The sequence below is a fragment of the Lampetra planeri genome, chromosome 39, assembly GCF_965212315.1.
Source record: "Lampetra planeri chromosome 39, kcLamPlan1.2.h2, whole genome shotgun sequence".
NCBI lineage: Eukaryota > Metazoa > Chordata > Hyperoartia > Petromyzontiformes > Petromyzontidae > Lampetra > Lampetra planeri.
In genome coordinates, this window is record NC_136145.1 from 441,829 (window position 1) to 447,462 (window position 5,634).

The following is a 5,634-nucleotide window of genomic DNA, read 5'->3' on the forward strand; positions in this document are numbered from 1 at the left end:
CTCCAGGAACTGCATGGCGAGGCGGTGTCTCTGTCTCTCATTCACGTGCACTTTGTGTTTGAATTTTCAAGCCAAGTCGAAAGAAAAAAACAAATGTCTCTGCTTCTTACTTATTGTTAGGGTTGGCGACCGCTGCACCTAAAGGGCTGTAGCCGTGGTCGTGACGACGTCTCCAGAGAGAAAAGTCACACGCAGCACAGATGGAAGTGGGAGCGATTCAGAGTGCGGGGGGGGTGTCCATACGTGATTAAGGAGGGGGGGGGTGTCCACACGTGATTTAGGGGGAGCATTCGAGCTGACGCAGCTTGACAGATGGACGGGCCGTGTGTGAACCGAACGCAATTGCGCGAGCACCACTGTGGATGTACGCACGTTGAGCCTTCTTTCGCACCGTACGTAGCCAACCGTGCCTATGGGAGGTGCGGGGCGGAGGGCTGGACGGAACAGCAAACTGAGCGCACCCAAAGCAGTTCTTGGAGCAATGAGTCTTGGAGCCATGAGACTTGGAGCCATGAGTCTTGGAGCAATGAGTTATGGAGCCATGAGTCTTGGAGCAATGAGTCTTGGAGCCATGAGTCTTGGAGCCATGAGTCTTGCAGCAATGAGTCGTGGAGCCATGAGTCTTGCAGCAATGAGTCGTGGAGCCATGAGTCTTGGAGCAATAAGTCTTGGAGCCATGAGTCTTGGAGCCATGAGTCTTGCAGCAATGAGTCGTGGAGCCATGAGTCTTGCAGCAATGAGTCGTGGAGCCATGAGTCTTGGAGCAATAAGTCTTGGAGCCATGAGTCTTGGAGCCATGAGTCTTGGAGCCATGAGTCTTGGAGCCATGAGTCTTGGAGCAATGAGTCTTGGAGCCATGAGTCTTGGAGTCATGAGTCTTGGAGCCATGAGTCTTGGAGCCATGAGTCGTGGAGCCATGAGTCTTGTAGCAATGAGTCTTGGAGCCATGAGTCTTGGAGCCATGAGTCTTGGAGCCATGAGTTTTGGAGTCATGAGTCTTGGAGCCATGAGTCTTGGAGCCATGAGTCGTGGAGCCATGAGTCTTGGAGCCATGAGTCTTGGAGCCATGAGTCTTGGAGCCATGAGTCTTGGAGCAATGAGTCTTGGAGCAATGAGTCTTGGAGCAATGAGTCTTGGAGCCATGAGTCTTGCAGCAATGAGTCTTGGAGCAATAAGTCTTGGAGCCATGAGTCTTGGAGCCATGAGTCTTGGAGCCATGAGTCTTGGAGCCATGATTCTTGGAGCAATGAGTCTTGGAGCCATGAGTCTTGGAGCCATGAGTCTTGGAGCAATGAGTCTTGGAGCCATGAGTCTTGGAGTCATGAGTCTTGGAGCCATGAGTCTTGGAGCAATGAGTCTTGGAGCCATGAGTCTTGGAGCCATGAGTCTTGGAGTCATGAGTCTTGGAGCCATGATTCTTGGAGCAATGAGTCTTGGAGCCATGAGTCTTGGAGCCATGAGTCTTGGAGCCATGAGTCTTGGAGCAATGAGTCTTGGAGCCATGAGTCTTGGAGCCATGAGTCTTGGAGCCATGAGTCTTGGAGCAATGAGTCTTGGAGCAATGAGTCTTGGAGCAATGAGTCTTGGAGCCATGAGTCTTGGAGCCATGAGTCTTGGAGCAATGAGTCTTGGAGCCATGAGTCTTGGAGCCATGAGTCTTGGAGCCATGAGTCTTGCAGCAATGAGTCTTGGAGCAATGAGTCTTGGAGCAATGAGTCTTGGAGCCATGAGTCTTGGAACCATGAGTCTTGGAGCCATGAGTCGTAGAGCCATTAGTCTTGGAACCATGAGTATTGGAGCCATGAGTCTTGGAGCAATGAGTCTTGGAGCCATGAGTCGTGGAGCCATGAGTCTTGCAGCAATGAGTCTTGGAGCCATGAGTCTTGGAACCATGAGTCTTGGAACCATGAGTCGTAGAGCCATTAGTCTTGGAACCATGAGTATTGGAGCCATGAGTCTTGGAGCAATGAGTCTTGGAGCCATGAGTCGTGGAGCCATGAGTCTTGCAGCAATGAGTCTTGGAGCCATGAGTCTTGGAACCATGAGTCGTGGAGCCATGAGTCTTGCAGCAATGAGTCTTGGAGCCATGAGTCTTGGAACCATGAGTCTTGGAGCCATGAGTCTTGCAGCAATGAGTCTTGGAGCAATGAGTCTTGGAGCCATGAGTCTTGGAGCCATGAGTCTTGGAGCCATGAGTCTTGCAGCAATGAGTCTTGGAGCAATGAGTCTTGGAGCAATGAGTCTTGGAGCCATGAGTCTTGGAACCATGAGTCTTGGAGCCATGAGTCGTAGAGCCATTAGTCTTGGAACCATGAGTATTGGAGCCATGAGTCTTGGAACAATGAGTCTTGGAGCCATGAGTCGTGGAGCCATGAGTCTTGCAGCAATGAGTCTTGGAGCCATGAGTCTTGGAACCATGAGTCTTGGAACCATGAGTCGTAGAGCCATTAGTCTTGGAACCATGAGTATTGGAGCCATGAGTCTTGGAGCAATGAGTCTTGGAGCCATGAGTCGTGGAGCCATGAGTCTTGCAGCAATGAGTCTTGGAGCCATGAGTCTTGGAACCATGAGTCTTGGAGCCATGAGTCGTGGAGCCATTAGTCTTGGAACCATGAGTATTGGAGCCATGAGTCTTGCAGTAATGCGGATGAACGCAGATGCCTCTGCTCGGCGCGCGCGCCCTCTCACGACCCCGCGCGCGCGCACTGACCCAGCACGCGCGCCGTGACCTCCGCAGGTGATAGCCGCGATCCGCTGCGCCGTGCAGGGAGAAGACGTGCAGAAGATCAGCCGCAGCCAGCGCCAGTGCAGCATCGTGTAGCGGCGTGCAGGCGGCGAGGCTCAGCCCTCCGCCACCATCATCATAACTACCATCACCACGACCCTCACCATCATCACCATCACCTGCTCGGTGACGGCTCAGCGCAAAGGGGCACGGCCCACAAGCTGGGCGCTGATGGACGCAGCGTGGATGGACGGGTGACGTGGTGGTGGTGATGGAGTTGGAGTCGATGGTGTAGGAGGAGGTGTGGTGGTGGTTAACATAGTGTGGTGATGGGTGGTCGTGGTGGTGGTGGTGAAGGTTGTAGAAATGTTTGAAGAGGTGGTTGTTGGTTGTGGAATTGGGAGTCGATAATGATGTTGGTGGTGATGACTGAAGTTGTGCGGTAGGAGGAGAAAGCGATGGTGGTCAAGGTGGTGGTGGTGATGATGGAAGTTGGTGGTGGAGGATTTCTGTGCGTGCGGGCGGTGAACGACACCATCATTATCCGCGACGAGTCCACTGATGGATCCCGCGATGCGGCGATCCATCAGAGGTCCCCGACACTCGGCTGGGCTCGCCGGCTCCATCTCCGCGGTGGCGACCGTCCCTACGGGAGGGCCGCGGTGCCATCCCCTTCGCCGGAAGTTTTACACGAGCGACGTCCATTCGTGACGGAAGTTGTCCCACTAACTTGGCATGATGTTCAATAAATGCGGAGAAAAAACTGATGAAAAAATACGTGTATGTGTAATTGTCTGAGGTGCTCGCTAACATCACTTGCCCCTACAGTATGTCACAGGCTACACGGGGGATCTTTGTCTTTTGTAATTGTCTGAAAAAACAACCCCTACCTCCTCGTTGGTGCCGGACGGCACCGCTGTGGTGAGCAGCAGTGCCATGGGGGGAGGACAAACTTAGATTGTCCATTCCCCTCGTGGTGTTTGTAGCCACCACCGCGGCCAAAGGGGGCTCTGGACGGGTGTGAGGGGCTGGTAACCCCTCACCACCTTCAATCCAAGTACCACGAAACCACGGAATACAAATCGAATGAAGGTTGTGCCGGAGGCCCCGGGGGGACAGGCGTCCATGACGTCTCCTGGCCAAACCCCATTTGGGATTGGAAGGCACGGGCCAGATCAGCTCAATAACAACGGTAAGGAGGCTGCTAGATTTTTGTGCAGCCCATGGGCTTGTAATTACGAACACACTGTTCCGGCATCGGCACATCCACACAAAATCATGGATGCATGCTGGGTCCAAGTAAGAACAGCTGCTGAACTACATAGTTACGGACCAGCGGATGCGGCCCATGTCCTTGACACCAGAACCTTCCGTGGAGCTGATCTGCCCACTGACCATCGACTTGTCATCTGTAAGATGCGCCTGCCATTATTCCACTCCAGTGGTAGGTGTTCACCCAAGACCCAATTCAAACCCATAGTGATATGGTCTCAGCGAGCTGATGAAAGTTACAAGCGAGAATTTCATCATCACTTCCAGCTGGGGTTGGCATCGTCCCCTACTCCTCCTGATATCGAGGGGAAATGGGCGAGGTTTAGGATTGCGGGTCATGTAGCTGCAACGGGCTGCCTTGGGTACACGGTCCAGACCTCCCCAGAGACCCTGGCTGACAGAGGAGGTGTTCAGGCTGGCTGAGAAAAAGCGACAGGCCCACTCTCATCGTCTACATCATCCCACGTCAGAGAATGAGGAGGCTTACTGCAGCCTTCTCTCGGAGGTTTGGAGAGCTGCGAGGCGCTGCAAGGATGGGTGGTGGTCGCGGGTTGCTGAGAAGATGGAATCTGCCTCAGTGGCCCGCGATCACAAATCGCCCTTTAATTCCATCAAAAAGTAACCTGCAGTGTCACACCTTTCACCAACAACGAGCGGAGCGCCGGATGGCTAAAGCACAGCAAGTTGGCACAGTAGGGCGCACAGGTGGTGCATCAGCCAGTCATCTCGGTCATCTCTGTCAGCTGACCCGTGGAACCTGGGTCTGCCCCGTGACCTGCCAGCGGGCGTTCGACACTTCACGTGGCCTCAACGTGCACATAGCCTGGCACTAGCGCCGTGGTGATGTCACTGCCACTTCGTGGCGAAAGACGGTTGTTGTGTGTAATTGGTGGGAACACTTTATAGGTGCTACTCGCTAACATTACTTGCCTCAACAGTATGTTAAGGCTATACGGGGGATCTTTATCTTTTTTGAAAAGCGGTGACGTAGCGGTTAGCGCACTGCGCTACGAATCCGGTGGCCCGAGTTCGATTCCCGCTCACGTCCAACACCAGTGACAATTATCTATCCGGTCCTGGGCCCCCCCCTAGGTCGACTCAGCCTCAAATGAGTACCTGGCGCGATGTGTAAAAAATGGCCACTTGGGAGGCAAAGGCGGCCGGGCGTGGTGCTGGCCACCCACCCCCTCGCGTGCCACAGTGCCGGCAGCCTTTATAGGTGCTGCTCGCTAACAGCACTTACCCAAAAGTCTGTTAAGGCGACACGGGGATCTTAGTTATGCGTGTGTGCTGAACGTCTTCTGCACCGTACGTAGCCAACCGCGTGAGGACAATGCCGCGTCGTGCCGTTGTCCACGCCGCCGGGTTCGCTCCCCGGCCTGCGACCGTCACGGCGACGTCACGCCGCCGCCGCGCAGACTGGGGGGGGGGGGGTGGCAGATGTCGCCGGAGGGGCCAGGGCGTCTCAGACGGGTCGCTTCGCGATGTGTCCGCTTGTGGCGGGGGCCGCGCTCTGCCTGCCGAGGGTTCCCGCAGGACTCTCCCCGGCTCTCTCCCGAGAGCGGCACGACCTGGGGAGGTGGTGGGGAGGACTTGACTCAACGATTGGTGAGAAAACAAAATTTGACAACTAAAAC